Consider the following 17,224-nt stretch of genomic DNA (forward strand, 5'->3'; position numbering starts at 1 on the left):
TTGGTACCTGGCCTTAGGATAACTGGGGCAGAGGAATATCGCCTCCTGGAATGTAAGAGCCAGATAGAGTAGGTGGTTGAGAGTATGGGCTCTGGGTTGGTTGGTTTGTCTATCAAAAGCATGCTTGCAGGCCAGTTGTTTGCTATCTCTAGGAACTGGCTAACCCTGGAAGGGGCAGTCTGTCCAGGATCAGCAAAGCCTGAGATATGAGAGCATCAAAAATACAGGAAATAAGAAAATATGGTAATACATATATGTAGTCTCTTTGACTCAGAAATTTACCATCTAGGAATTTATACCATAGAAGTACATATGTTAGCAGAGATGTGTAAACACAAGTGCTCAATGCAACAAAGCTTGCAACTGCTAAAAATTGGAAACAGCATATGTGATTATCAGTGGCAATTGGTTGGATTAACTTTACTATAAACAGATTGGGTTGTACAGGTGTTAACAGGAAAAGAGAAGAATTATGTGTATTAACATGGTAGGCTCATCTATGATCCTTACATTTATGTGAGAAAGTCCGAGAAGAGTGAAAATACCTCCTGTTTCACACTTCCGTATTATTTGAATTGAATCACCTCCAGAATTTTTGGTTCAAAGGGTGTGTGGTGAGGTCCCAAATGTGCATATCTCACCAAATTCTGCTGGTCTGGGGACCATACTTGGAGAACCACTGTCCAAGAGGAAGAGCTGTGGAAAGAGGAAACTAATTTGGAGAAGACTTTATAACAGCTACAGGTAGAGATTAGCTCAACCGACCCTGACAAAGGAACAACCAACCACACCTGTGAGACCAAACGAGCAAAGCCTGCCAGCAGAAATGACGGGCACCCCTGTGTGGACAGAGCTACTGTTCTAATTAGACCTGACTTCATCCCATGACAAGTAGCCATAATGATTCACTGTTTGAGTAAGGTTAAGTAGTGATTCTTTAATATAACTGCTTTTAGCAACTGGCTGTAAGAAAAATAGTTTGGCATCGATCCTTACGGAGGCCTGAAATGCTCAGATGGCCAAATCACATGTGGGTTGTTGACCCCAAAATGAGAAACCTTACAGCTTAAAAGCCCAGATGTCAGGGATATTATTTGACAAAAATGCCTTTCAACTTCTCTATGTGAGTCTCTTCAATATCCATTTGGATACATTCTTGTGGAACTTAACTCCATGAAAGGTAGCACTAAATTTTATCTCCTCTGCAAAGGATAATGCCATGAGAGTGGTGTCTTGAAATGTATCACTTTCTCATGAAGAATAATAGGAAATTCTGAATCTTTAAACTTTAACCAAACTAACTTATGATGTTAGATTTTAGTTATCATTTGGTTTCCAGAATTTTGGACAAAATGATAAAAGAAAATACCAGAGAGTAGTTACCTTACATTTATTTGTTTTATCATCTCAAATCTGGTTTCTGCCATAAAATATGTGTAGAGCTTGCATCAAAAATAGTGTCAGGCTCACGCCTGTAATTCTAGCGCTCTGGGAGGCCGAGGCAAGCAGATTGTTTGAGCTCAGGAGTTCGAGACCAGCCCGAGCAAGAGTGAGACCCTGTCTTTACTAAAAATAGAAAGAAATGATTTGGACAGCTAAAAAAAATATATAGAAAAAATTAGCCAGGCATGGTGGTGCATGCCTGTAGTCCCAGCTACTCAGGAGGCTGAGGCAGAAGGATCGCTTGAGCCCAGGAGTTTGAGGTTACTGTGAGCTAGGCTGATGCCATGGCACTCTAGCCAGGGCAACAGAGTGAGACTCTGTCTCAAAAAAAAAAAAAAAAAAGCGTCATCATAGTGATCTGAATTATAGAACAGCAAGGACTTGAGCATTTGGTTCAATTTTGTCACTAAAATGTAGCTTTGTTCTGCTAATTGAAGACCAAAAAAAAGGCATTGAAAGCGGCAGTATGGACAAAGGGAATACTATTAACATATGCTATTTTATAAATAAAATCCAAGAGTAAATTGAAGTGATTCAGGCTCAAACATTAGGACTTTACTTAGAATCAAATATTATTCCCAATGTGAAATACATTACAAAGTAGAAAAATAAATTGTCTATTGTTATCAAAAACTAATATCTATATTCTATTGTTCAATGTTTAAATCAGAAAGTTGTCCCTCCCAAATCGGAGAAATTAGGAAATTTTTAGATAACTATATCACTTTTTTTTCTAAATTATGACATGCCATGTTATTTGATTTTAGCAATAATCCAATTGTAATGACTAGTTCTGACATCACAGATTTTCATACTCACTGAGGGATGGTTGGTAAAGGATGGCAAAGGTTGATTAACAGGGACATGCAGACCAATGAATATGCAAGACATGAATAGCATTCACAGATGAGGAACACAATTCCCCACTATTAAACCAAGGACAGAATCACAACTGATACATCCTTGCTCTTCACAGCCTGGCAAAGGACCTTGGCACCAAAGAACTGAGTCATCTTTATCTGTCCTGTTGTCATAGGATTCTATTGCCCTGGAGATCCTTCTACCAGAGGCTGCAGCACCAGCAATGAATGTCACTCACACTGAGAATGCACCCAGGGCAAAGTGGAGGTGGCCCACTTGTGAACTCTTTTCAAAATCAGAAAGTGTCATTTCGGCAGTGGTTAAGTGAATTCTCTCTTTTCTATGAGTGAGCTATTTAGCTTGACCATTGTTGCTTTTAACCTAATGTTATTGAGTTGTGTGTGTGTGCCTGCGTGTGCGGGTAAGTGTAACTGACTTCTAATATATCAATATGACAAATGAATTACTGTGTTGACCCACCTCTTCTCTGAGTATAGGACACCATGATGTATATCATTAAGTCACGGGCTCTGCCGCTCTGTACTGCTCAGAAAAACCTGAAAAAAAGAATAAAAATCATAAAATAGTCAACATAATAAATTGCCAGTTAATACTAAAAGTATATATTACATTTTAAATGCCTGAAATGCAAGTATTTTATGTTTTAGGGGTAAGAGTAAGTCCATCTATTCAGGTAAAACCTCCATGAGACAGCATTCATTTGTTGATATTTTAATGATTACTCAGAGGCCAGGCTAAAATTTAGGTTTCATTTTCAATAAAAAACACTCTTCTTGGCAAATTAATAATATTACAAGACCAAAGAGGAATGTTTAAACTTCTAAAAAACAGATAGCTTTTTAAACATACTAAAAAAATTTAGAAGAATTTATTTACATTTAAATAATATATATATATCACTTTTATCTGTTTGATGAAATGTTATCTGTTCACTAAGATTTTTCTGTAATAATTGATTAACTTGATTTGAAAAATTCTTGGTATATAAAAGTCATTCAACAGCATTTTGTCAGAATTCACATCTATATTAATTTATGCAAGAAATAGTAAAAAATGGAGCAGAGTAATAGAACTCAGAGATCAATATTTTGTTTCTCCACAGTCCTATGATAAATGGATAATTTTATGAAAATTTAAAATTTCTATTCAACTTATATTTATGGAACATTTACTATGTTGCAGTGACAGAAACTGGAAGGTACTTATCCAATATTTTATCTTTACTTTTTCCTAAGCAGAACACCGCTTTCTGTTGGCTATAGCAATGGCAGCATACCCAGCTGATATACTACATGTCCCAGCTTCCTTTTGAGACAAAGATGGCCACCTGACTAAGATCTGGCCAGGAAGATGCAGGAGAAGTAGGGTGAGCTGACTGAGCTGGATGTTGGCCCTCCCATCTTTCTTTGGCTTATTGCCCAGAATACAAAAATGAGGGCTGAAGCATAAGGGCATAAACCAGAATTCAAAAGAGAGAGAGAGAGATTTATTATAAGTAATTGGCTCATGAGATTATGAAGACTGACAAGTTCTAAGACCTAAGCTGAAGACCAAGGAGAGCCAGTTGTGTAGTTCCAGTTCAAAGTCCAGCAGGGCTAAGACCCAGGAAGAACTGACGTTTCAGTTGGAGTCCAAAGGTTGGAGAAGACCCATGTCCCTGCTAGAAGACAGCAGGAATCCTTCTATTCAGCCTTTTTGGTCAATACAGAGCTGCAACTGATTGGATATGGCCCAGAAACATTAGGGGGGACAATCTGCTTATTCAGCCTACTAATTTAAATATTAATCTCATCACAAACATCCTCACAGCACACTCAGGATAATGGCTGACCAAATATCTGGACACTCCATAGCCCATTCAAGTGGACACATAAAATTAACCATCACAGTGACATTTGATCACACTGTGGCAGCCCTGAGTGTGCCTCCAGACTTCTGTGAAAGAAGAATAAACCTCTACCTTGTTTAGCATCCGGTTTTAAGGGTCTCTTACAGCCAAATACAATTTTTAACTGATATAGTAACTATAACCACATTTGAATATCCAGATATTCCAAAAATATTTTAGAATTTCAAACATCATTTTCACAAGATGACCTCTCAGCAAATACATTCTAATGTTAATATCTAAGATCAGAATGTAAAATATTTACTAAATCATTTTACATGACTATAATCCATAAATGCAACTATATTATAATTTATCAACATTGTTTCTTATTGAAAATCTTGTCCTAGTTTTCTTTCTTTTATTTTACTTTTCATCCATCTTACCTGGCTAATTCAGATTCATTTTCAAAATTCAGTTTATGTGTCAATATTTCCAGGGAGTTTTCTAAAGGTGACATATTGCTCCCAACTTCTCCTTTGGCATATTGCACTTTCCTCTGAGACAATCATGCTAGCAGCTTCTATTATTTTGATTACTTACTCATCCAGTGAGCTCTCAGAAGATTGGATTTATCTCTTGTTGAGATTTCTTTTCTTCTAAATATTTTGGACTTCACATGAGGAAGGCTGAGTTAATCCTGCTTCAGAGTTCATTGCACATTATCACTTACTCACTTACATAATCCCTTTAATCTCTATAGAACACTCCAATTTCTCTCTGCCATTCCATAGACAACCTGCATAATCTGTTAATGAACACCCTCATATTCATATGTTCTTATTCATTGTTTCCTGTTTTATGTTCATATATTTAAATTTTTTTATAAGTGGTATTGTGTATATTTTGTGTTTTAATTTGCTAATTAAATTCATTCTGTATTTTTATTGTTATTTGTTTATCTATTTTATTTGTTTACTCAACAGTATATTTTAAGATCCATTCATGGTGCCTAGTAGAATATCTAGAATATTTTTGTAGAGTAAGTGACGATAACCTATTTATAATGAGGTCTTTTTAACCAATGTCCACTTAACATAACTGTCAGATCAACCAGAGCTCTCTTCCCACCTTAAACACAGACTGCTACTCACAGTTTCTGAACACTCACAGCTGAAATTCCACTTGCCTTTGCACCCACCAAATTGTATGTTTATAAGAATTAGGTATCTCAGTTCCCAAGCTGTTTATGCCCACTGTACTTATTGTAACCATACAAGTTAAATATTACATAAACAAATGAAATGAGAGAGCAAAGAGTTGTTTTAATAAAAACTATTTTGAAGTATTGAGATAAAGCAAATTGTTAAATAATTATTGCAAAAGAAGTGTGGGCTAGACAACTGTGAATGACTGGGACAAAAGGATGGAAATATAATAAAAATGCAGAAGAATTCTCCACTTAGATGGCTTTAAGTTCTTGTCCACTGAGAGTGAACAAAACTGAAAGACACAGATGATGCCTTATGGACATGGTCTATGTAATGTGGATGAATTAGAATTATAAGCAAGGTATCTATGCTAAAAAAAAATGGCCCTCAATCAAAAGATTGGCACAAGAATATACATATATATATCTACATTGAAGTAAGTTGTGGGCATGTATTATTTTTATGAGTTCTTGTTTTAAACAACTTTTTCCACTTACCAATCAATTATGAGATTGGATAAGAGATCTTCTGTGAGGTAACCATGTAAAGGGGGCCATAGGTTCTAAATAAGCAGCACATTCAAAATTTGGCAACACATTTAGGAAACTATTCTCCAAGAATGAATTTAAATCATTAAAGTTTTTTTTCCCTTAAATTATTAAAACTAGAGGTGCTAGGGTAAAGATTATATCGAGATGGGGACTGATCACATACATCCATCTTTCCTAGTACTTAAATGTTTTTTTAAAAAAATGAATTCACAACAGCAGTTACCAACAGAAAGAATACCACCAGCTCCTGGGAAATTTTTGAGGAATTCCTGAAAATAGGAAGCAGATGGAGTCAGAATGTCAGAGAAGCAAAATCAGAGGAAACAACAACCCAAAACACACAGATGAGAAAAATCACATTTAAACGCAATTTCACATGAAATCCAAGCTCAGAGTAAACAAACAAGAAGATCTTAGGAAATAATCAGGGTAACTGATGCATCATATTCCGATTGACTCGGCCAGTTTGACCCCTCCCCCCTTATGCCCACTCATATTAAGCAACAGGCAGTAGCCACAATTCCTCCAAATATCCTTTTATAAACTCCCTCCATACGAAATCGGGATCCTTAATAAAGTGAGTGATCTTCCAGGATAAGGTTCTTAGCACTGGAGATGGGAACATAGAGAAAAACACAGCAAAGCCTAAAGAAACTTCACCCCCATTAGGAAACAAGTTAAAGAAATAAACAAGGAGAACAATAGACTTCAGCTTGCCCATGCTAAAGCCATAAATACACGACTTTCTGAAGTGTGTATTTTTGGCATAAAAGACTCCCAGAATAAATCTGGGGCAGTATCCCAACTAATTTAAGACTACAGAATTAATAGAGAGCTCCCATACTCTGAAGGAATCTTCACAATCTAGCAGAATACATACTTGTCCTTCCATACAATTTCCAGAGAAGGCTACTTTAATCAGAACATATGTTCACAAACAATTAAACATTGGTCATCATATGCTATATAAACAATCAGAAATCACTGAAAATTTGCGTATTCACTAAATAAATGAAAACCCAAAGCAACAGAGTTAAAAGAAGAAACAGAAGACAACTAATGTGCAATTTATATCCTCAGAGACGTTTTAGATGACATTGTGTCCATAAGACAAGAGAAGGACTTTATGAAAAAGAAAGAGACTTTAGGAAAACAAGATCATGAAAGTTAAAAATAAAAGCAACTCAATAAATGTTCTGAGTGATACACTGGAAATAGCTGAAGATAGAATACGCGGGTGTATCTCCCTGAGGGGCTCTGCTGGAATGCCAGAGGAAAGGACAGAGAAATGGAACACAGGCAGGAAATGCTCAGAGATCTTTAGACTATGTATATGCATTTATATACATTTTAATTTGATCATTATAGCCACCTGGTAAGGTGGATTTAATTATGTTTGTTCATTTGGCAGATGGAGAAATAATGTCACAGTGTCACATAATGTCATGGAGCAAGTTAGTGGTACTGCCCAGTCTAGGACTTGGGTCTCTTAAATTTCAGGCCAAGTTCTTCCTGGCCCAGTGTGTGGGTGACTATTGAGCTTGGATAACTAGAAAATACCTGTTTTTGTGCATTATAATACTGAGGACATCTAACAACAGAACATGAGCATAGCTGTGTCTCAGGCAAAGTCACAGAAGCTGAAGACCCAGAGAAGGCTGTTGGGTTTGGTGACTGATAAACTTTAGGAAAGGTTTCATCAGGGCTGTGGTTCTCAGAAGTCAGTAGCATTACTGTGAGCTTAAAAGCCTGCTGAATTCTGGGCCTCATCTACAGAAACTATGATTCAATTGGTGTGGGTATCTCAGAATCTGCCTTTTAACAGGCACCCTGGGGAACTTAGAAGCAAGTTCAGAATTGAGAGCACAGAGCAGATTTGGAGAGGCTCAGGGAGCTAGAATTCCCTCGTTGGAAGACCAGCAAGGAGAGAGAGCTCTGGAGACAGACAGAGTTTTCCTCAAGTCTTCAGCTAAAAATTAATCAGCACATGCTTGTGAGCAAACTACGTCAGGCTGGGGAAAGAACCACCAAAGCAATTGGAACGATTTCTGGAGATCACACAACACCAAGAATAGTTCCTGTCCCACTAGCCAGAATGAAGGATTTTCACATAGCAATATATAGGGCATTAAGTGGAGTACTGAGAAGGGCATTGCCTCAGTAGTCAAGCTAAATTAGCCTTAACTCAAAGACTGCTCATTTCCCATTTAACAAAGCAAAAAAGCAAGCCTTCAAAGGATCAAAATATTTCTGAGTAACTTAGCTGCATCCTAAAACAGAGCTCAAGGATATTTAAAGAAATATTCATTACTCAAAAGATATATCTGGGCTATAATGAGGAGAAAAATTACTCAATAAAAACAAACTTAGAAAATGTACATATGATAAAATTAGTAGATAAGGACATAAAAACAGTTATTATAACTATATTCCATATATTCAAAAAGGTAAAGGAAGGCATGGGCATGTTAAAAGAGACATGGAAGATCTAAAAGACACAAATAGAACATGAACAGAGATGAGAAATACAATGTCTGAAGGATGAGATTAACAATGGACGAAACACCAGAAGAAAATATTAGTGAATTTAAAGAACTAGCAGTGTAAAAATATGAAACAGTGAAATATCGAGAGAAAAGAGGCTCAAATAAAATTGAATCAGCAAGCTGCAGACTGACTTTGATCATATATGCATAATTGGAGTCCCTGGATTGTGAGAACAGAAATATAATTGAAGAATTAAAGGACAAAAGTTTTTCAAATTTGATGAAAATGATAAACCCATAAATCCAAAAAAGCTCAATGAACTCAAGCACAAAAACATGAAGAAATGTACATCAAGGCCTAATATAATTAAATTGCTTATCACTTGTAATAAAGAGAAAATTTTAAACGCAGGCAGAGAAAAAAAGTCATGTTATATACAAAGGAACAAAGATAAGGATGACATTATGGCTCTCATTGGAAATACTGCAAGCTAGAAGAGAGTGGGGCAACATCTTTAAAGTTCTGAAGGAAAAGTCATGAGAATGGTAAGGTCTTCATCATCTTTGTGTCAGAACCTAGAATAAATGCCCATAACACAGTCTGGATGCAAAAATTCTCTGATAAATAAGTGCATAGGTAGACCCTATTTCCTACAATCAATGGTTTGTTTAATGTAGTTGTGTTTTCACAAATAAAATAATCAAAATTGGGAATAAAATATAAATGGGACTACAATCTTTCACTGTACACGTTTGCAATATTATTTTGATATATGAGAAATCTTTTAAAACCATTAAGTTATAATCTCAGGGGGGAAAGTGGAAATGATGAGTTGAAGCAAGAAAAAAATAACATGCTTTTAAACTCTTCTCCAAAACAAAGGTTGTTAATACCAAGGGAAAGTCCCCGTATGCACTCTGGCATTCAGCTAAATCCAGCCGTGCTTTACCTACAGCTAGCTGAATTTCCTTTTATTTCCTCTCTTTTTTTCATTCTCCTCACAGGGCCTATCCTCCCATAAAAGTGGCTGGAAAGCAGATGAATGTCCATGCACGCAAATCCCCAGAGGCTTCCCAGGTCCCCAGAGTTGTTGTTAACCTCTCTCAGAGTACAGACGGTTGGGTGCAAAATCTCACAAGCAGCCCAAAGGCCCAGCGGTGGAGTTCAAGCCCTTATGAATAAATCATGCTCCTCCACTCAATATTCTGGCCCTGGGTACTAGGTAGCATTTGTCATTCACCTGAGTCCTGAACATCTCATTATAGAGCTGAAGAAATTTTTGATGATATATTCTTTATGAACAGCCTATAGACAGCACTTGGGACTTCTTGGGCATAGGCACATCTGTGCAAAGAATTCTAAACTTGCTCTTGGTATAATGGCCTTGACAGTGACAGAGCCTCCCACCTGCCCCTCAATGGAAGCATGCATTTGGCTCAATAATAATTAGCATCAATTATGGGAGAGCTCTTTTGGAGGACTGAGCACGGCCCTCCCAGGCTGCAGGTGCAGAATTATCCCCGTGACCTTTTGCTCCAGGATCAGTCATCAAGGAGAGCAGTGGGAGCGGTCAGGAGGGAATCGCGGGCTGTTTATCTTCCCTAAGAATCATTGTCCGGCCTCTGCTATTCATGTCGGCAGCAGCATTTTCCTCTTGGGAAACCTACGGGAGAGGCAGAGATGGCTCATTTGCGTTCTTGCTTGCTGCAGCCTTGGGAACGGGCACCTGGTTTTATTTTCTGGATATCTTTATGCTCATTCTCAAAGAAAGAAAATCCACTTTATTACAAGGAACAAAAACATAATGGAAAGAACCCAGGTGGCTGGAGGCTGACTGACAGGCAAAGACGTAAGGAATAAGATGCCAGACAAGGCCCCTGTGTTTCCAAAGGGCAGCTCTGGCTGCCAGGGCGCCCGGGGGGCTTCTGTGCTTGGAGGAACACTAACCCAAGGGAGCCAAAAATCCATCCCCTCTTCACTCACAGGCTGCAAATAATGCAGGTATTACAAGATGCTACGCGGAAGCTTGTCTTTTCTCTCATCTGCTTTAGCTTCCTGCTTCGTATCACAAGAAAAGAAAGAAAAGAATCAAAAAGCAGCTGTGACCATCTATTTTTCTGAAGAACCATTCTGAGAATTCTATAGATTGAATGCTTTTCTGGCTTTTTGCCATTCTTGATAATAAACAGAACTCCTGCTTAAGGACTTAGTTTCCACCGATCGTCATGGTGCTTTAGCAATCATTTTGTACCGTAGATTACAACGATCTGTGCCCTGCCTTCTCCCCACCTTCATAAGCTCCTGGGGGGCAGAGTCGGCATCTGAGCCACATTTGCTTTGCCCGCCGCCATTCCTGACGTTCCTGAAAGTGGCTGCAGCTACAGTGGGACAAGAAGGAGCTCTGGGACCAGAACTGGTACCAGTCAAGTAGAGCCTTGTTAAGCTTCAGATTTCTACCATGAAAATGGGGCTAATACGATCTTTATTTGAATGTCACCTTTTCAGTGAATTTTACCATCAGAAATTGCAAACCCCCTAATATTTCTTATCACCCTTCCCCACTTTGTTTCCTTTGTCTAAAACACCACTTAGTTTGCTCAGATATCTTGTCTATTGCCCACCACTCCATTATATGGACTTTTGTTTACCCCTTTCTTCAGAGTGGCTAAACAGTGCCTGGCAAGTAGAGCCTTAATAAATATCTGTTTAACTACTTAATTAAAGAACAAAAACATGTAAATTCTTTGTATATGTTAGGTACTTAAAAATTGTTTACTTAAAAATGACTCTGTTGAGTGAATAAACCAAATTAAATTTAACAAAAATTTCCGTGTATTTGTGGAAGTTATTTAATAAATTAGATGTTTAGTAACATTACAAAATTGTCTACTAGAGTTTTAGGACCTATATCTAACAAAGGCATTATTAATTCATTTTTTTCTGACTTCGAAAATACGCAGAGTGGCATCTGTATTATTAGCGGAAAGGAAAACAAAGATCCATTGTAGATCTTACTCATTGATTTGTTTGCAAACAGCCATGGTAAACATACAGGTGAACGTAAGGGCTGAGCAAATTGTTTGAATCCAATTTGATTTTCCATGAGTTCACAGCTTCCAATAATATTTAGTTTGATTATTTTAGACTACTTATTTTGACCTATTTTCATTGCAATCACTGTCACTAGGATAATACTTCCTTGCAATACTTCCTTCTGTATTACCAATCCTGAAATTCGTTGTCGTTGAAGCATATTTGGCAAAGTCCTTTTATAATTTAAAACACCTGTGGTAAGGCAAAGTACTACTTCCCCTCAACCCCCTGCAGAGACATCCACTTCTTAATCCTTGAGAAACCTTGTGAATGTCACTTTACATAGAAAAAGGGAGTTTGCAGGTGTGATTAGGCTAAAGACTTTGAGATGGGAAGATTATCCTGGATTATCCAGGTGGGCCCAGTCTAATTGCACAAAAAGTGGAAACCTTTCCTAATTTTGATCAGAGGGAAATGCAACCACGGAAGAGTGGTTGGGAGGTTGGAAGGTGGGGGAAGGGGGCCTGACTAAGGTGGAAAGGGCAAGGAAAAGAGTTCTCTCCACAGTCTCTCCAGAAGGAAGCACAACTCTGCTGGCACCTTGATTTTATCTCAGTAAGACCAGTGTCAGGCTTCTGACATGAAGAATTATAACATGATAAATTTTTGTTCTTTTATGCCACTTAGTTTGTGGTTATTTGTTATAAGAGCAATAGAAAACTAACCTGCTACCTGTTCTGGCCTCACTTCCCACCATGTCCCTCCCTGCATTTCATTGTAATAGCTGTACCGTCCACCAGAAATGAAGCATTGAACCAAGAATAGAGGCTTCCATACCTTGCCTCTTACTGTTCCTTCCACTGGGTATCATGTTCCCACCTGTGAAATGATCACCTGTTATTCACAGTCCAGACTGAATCACCCCCATTTGGTCCCAAGCCAAATGTAATCACTCCTCTTTCATTTCTGTTCACTGAGCTCTTACCAACACCACTGACAAATTTTCCACTTTGCTTTGTATTATATTTACTTTGCTCTCCTCTACCATCATAGTCCTCAAAGGGCAGGGCCCTGTGTTTTTCATCATTGTATCCTATACAGCACCTAGCTTAGAATCAGACACATTATGTCCATTTGATATATTTTCAATGACTAAATGAGTCATGGGGAATAGTTTTGCTCATTTGTCCTCTGGGTTTGGTAGAGAAACAGTCTTGGATGCACATTAAAAGATAGATGGTAAATATCTATTTCCAGGTGCCAGGAAGTAAATTCAGTATGAGATCTCATGAGTGGGTGGAAATGCTTATAGAAAACAGCCTGAATGACTCTGAATTGCTATCAAAAGAGAAAAAAAATACATAATGTAATCAAAGATGAAAAACTGAATAAGTAATAACACAGGTGGCTGTGTGACACAAATCAAAGAGAAAAGGGCTATTTCCTAAGAGTAAAAATAAACAAGGTAAAGAGTAAGGAGAGTTTGTTAAAATGAGAATGATAAAAAAAAAAACCCACAAAACACAGAAAAGGTAACATATCCAAGAAGAAAGGATCAGAAGACAGTTAAGCCATAAAAACGGCAGGTGTTTTAATTACTCATCAACTCAGAAAAGTCACTGGGCAAATAGAGCATTTAACTTAATTTTTCTTTCATTCAACAAACATTATTTGTGTACCTGATATCTGTAATATATTCTGACAACCATTTCTGGGGATATGGAATTAAAAGAATACACTTCTTTCTTCAGAGTTGTTCACAACATAGAAAGGGCAGAGGGTAACAAACAGGGAGTGGGTGTGGAGGTGGAAAAGAGAACACAGGCATCATTCAGTGGGGTAAGTGTTAGAGTGCCAGTCAGTTACTGCTTCCTGTGTGTATCAGTTAGGCTTGTTTTGTTTACAAGTGATAGAAAACCTAACTCAAAATAGAGTGAAGAAAGTGAAAATTTATTGACTTCTATAACTAAAATAAGATCATGGGTGGAGCTACCTTCATTCATAGCTGGATTTGGGGCTGATATAAATTCAAAAGATCCCAGTGTTTTCATTGCTGGGATCTGCTCTCTTCTAATGATTGGCCTTGTTTTCAGGCTCCATATGGAGGCAAGATGGATCTCTTTTCTCCCGGTTTTATTCCCAATGTAACTGAAAGTATATTCTTCAAGAACTTCCAGTCAAACGTTACTACATTGCACTGGCTCCGATTGGGCCATTTGCTCATCTTTGAACAAATTTTCACGGCCAAGGGAAAGCGATGCTCTGGTTGACCAGGCAATGAGCCGTGTCTCCCCTCAGATCAACTCTACCTGAAGGTCAGAGACTGAGAGACAGAGAAAGGTGGTACCCAGATGCAATTCAGGGTGCAATTACCAGCAGAAGGAAGAACAAATGCTGAGCAGCATAATAAAAAATGAATATCCACTAAGTGATGGAAGCAGAGAGGAAGAATAGCTGAGGGAAGTTGGGAGGATAATATCAAGAAAGGCTTAGTTGATAAAATAACTGCTAAACTGAATCTTGGATGACAAGTAAGAGTAAGGTGGATGAATGTGCTCCCTTCGTCATCCCAGTGGTGAAAGGCAGGTGAAAACTATTAATACTAGGTGAGATCACCAAGATTAAAATGATATAGTTCTATTTCCGTATGGGTTTTCCTTTAAGTATGGATCAAAGACTGCCTGCATCAGTTTCATGGAAGATGCTTTCTTTAGCAGGCCTCATTTCATACCACCTACATTTCGAATCCTTGGGGCTGGGGCCCAGAATCTGTACTTTTAAAAAACCATAGTAGCCCATACTTGGATCCTGATATACATTAAAGTTTAAGAACCACAGTTCTATATCCAAATAATTTATATAGTTTCTCTGGAGAGCATGGGTACAGTATTCATTTAGCCAACAAACAGGTATTTATTGAGCACATAATACATGCCAGGCAGTCTTCTAGGCACTATGAATATGGCAGTGAAATATAGTTACTGCTGATAGGACATTCTTTATAATTTTGGGGGCCCAGTGCAAAATAAAACCATGGGGACCCCTTGTTCAGAAATTAAGAATTATAAGACAGAGACAGCATAATATTTAACCAAGTATAGGTCACATGCCCATGAAGCTGGTCCTACCTGCCAATATAACATCGGTGATCTATTCAAGCTAAAGACTACCCCTCAGAAACAAGAAGACGATGTGAGTTCTTAAAGGAAAAAATTCTTTCTCAAATTTAGAGATAATCACACACACACAAACACACACACACACACACACACACGCATGCACACACACCTCCATTATGATATTTCTGGCTCTGGTTCCCTTATTGACATAGGTTTTAACAAAATAAACTCTGGCTCTTATTTTTTCAAGCTGTTGATGTTTTCAGGAGGAAACAGTATCTTTGAATTTGGTACAGAGCAATAGGATCAGCCTTTCCACTTTATTGCACCAATGGTTCTCAAAATTTGATCTTTGTACCAGCAACATTAGCACCACCTTTGAACTTGTAAAACTGTCCCATTCCCAATGAATTAGAAATCCTAGGGGTGGGCCTGACAATCTGTGTTTTAACATGCCCCCAGATGATTCCAGCACATGCTAAAGATCCCAGTGCATTATACCTACACCACCTGGGACTAACTGAAATGAGGCATTCTCGCTGTATATTTTTATTTTAAAAAAATTGTACTTATAATTGACTTATTATTTATTTATTAGCAGAATTAAGATGTGCCCAATTAAACAATTAAAGAGAAATATACCTAAAGCCAAGTAATTAAGAAAAGTGAAAAATAAAAGAATAGATAAAAATTTGACAAGTGAGAACAAAAGGAGCAAGGGTTAAAATCTTAATAGTAGAATTTAGGCCAAAAAAGAATCAACAAGAAAAATAATGGCACTTTATAATGATAAAGAGTGTCATTTAAAGTGGGGCTATGACATTCCATCAAGTAACATTTCAGCAATATTCATGAAACATAAATTATAAGAGAAAACAGGAGAATAGATTTTTGAAAACCAATAAGAGGGGTCTTTAATTGACCTATTTTTTAAATGCCCAGCAATCACCTGAACAAAACATAAGAAAAATTATGCAAAATCTAAACTGTACAATTGAAATAGTATATCTGATTGATAAAATTCAAACACCATCCTGAAAATAGAGACTATGTCTTCTTTTCAAAAGTCCATGGAACAATCACAACATGAACCAAAATCAGGACACACAAACACATCGGTAATTTACAAAAGAAGAAAGGGTATAGACAATATTCTTCAACTAGAAGGCAAACAAAAAAAGCACTAATAACAAAATCAGAAAACCAAAAGTCCTTTTCACTTGGAGATTTAAAAAATTTTCTCAGCGGAAATATGTACTGATATTTCAGCATTTTTAGAAAACATGGCAACTAAAACACTACATAATAGAACTACGGGATACAATAAAGGAACACTCAAAGGGAAACTTATAGGTCTAAATATTTCCTTAAGAAGAAAGAAAAAAGAAAAACAAAAGCAAGAAGCATCCAACCCATAAAACTGAAAAAAAAAAAACTGAAGGAATGCAAAGGAGGGACTAAGCTATTAAAGACAAATGAAGTAAAAAAAAAAAATTCCATAAAAATAGTGGAACAAATAGATAAATCTTAAACAGGCTTATTGGAAAACAACCCAAAAATCAAGGGGGAAAAAAAACAAATAACACTATTTAATCAAGGCAAAAAAGATAGGGAAGGGCAAAAGTACAAATAAAATAAAAAATAAAGGGAAAATAACTTCAGAAATAGAGACTATTAAGAGAGAAATATAAGATTACTTTCATCAATTCTATACAAATGAATTTGAAAACCCAGATAAAACTTACCAAAATTTACCTCAGAAAAGATAGAAAATCTATAGGAAAATTCCACTTATTAACATCATAAGTGAAAATTTCTAAGTAAAATATCAGCAAACAGAATTCAGTAGCACATTTAAAAGAATAATTTACAGGGGGGAGGAAGAGGCAAGGGCAATATATGTAACCTAAACTTTTGTACCCCCATAATATGCTGAAATAAAAAAAAAAGAATAATTTACATGATAAGTGGGGTTTATTCCAAAAATCCAAGGATGGTTCAATATTAAAAATCTATTCATATATTTTCACCACATTAAAATATAAAATATCAAAGTTAAATAGCTTATTATTATCTCAATAAATGATAAAGAGGTTTTTGGACAACAATTTTTTGTTCTTAAAATGTAATTAAGTAGGAAGTACCATTCTTACTACTTAGGCCCACTATGTTGGTGTAGTAGCTTAGTAATGTGCCATCTTGCCTAGACTGAACTGATTTCCCACAATTGCCTTCCCTGTAGGTTCCAGTTAAGGTGGGCCACGAGGAGACTCTTGTGTAAGATTTGGAGGGCAGGGATGATGCAGGAGCCATTCTGTAGCTCACACATGTTGTACTGATGCACTGGCTCCTGCATTGGGATGGGACAGTATCCAGTACTGCAACTGCGCTGCCTTCCCCAAGATTGCCCTTCAGCTCCTCAGACTCCTGGGTCAGGTATCTACTTAGCTCTAAGGTGAGAGCAACATCTCCTGAGAACTGGAGTGTGTTTCGATCCATTCTCAAGGGTTCCAGATCACATTAGTGGGTTCTAGCTTGTCCTCATTCTTCCTTCTTTACACCCACGCTCACTTCCTGACTGCCTGCTTTGTGTTTCAAACTCTAGCATCAGACACAAAGATATTCTTAGAGACTGTTTAACAATATCGTTTATGTATACTCTCCTATGGT

Source organism: Lemur catta, chromosome 2 (assembly GCF_020740605.2).
Source record: "Lemur catta isolate mLemCat1 chromosome 2, mLemCat1.pri, whole genome shotgun sequence".
NCBI classification, from domain to species: Eukaryota; Metazoa; Chordata; class Mammalia; order Primates; family Lemuridae; genus Lemur; species Lemur catta.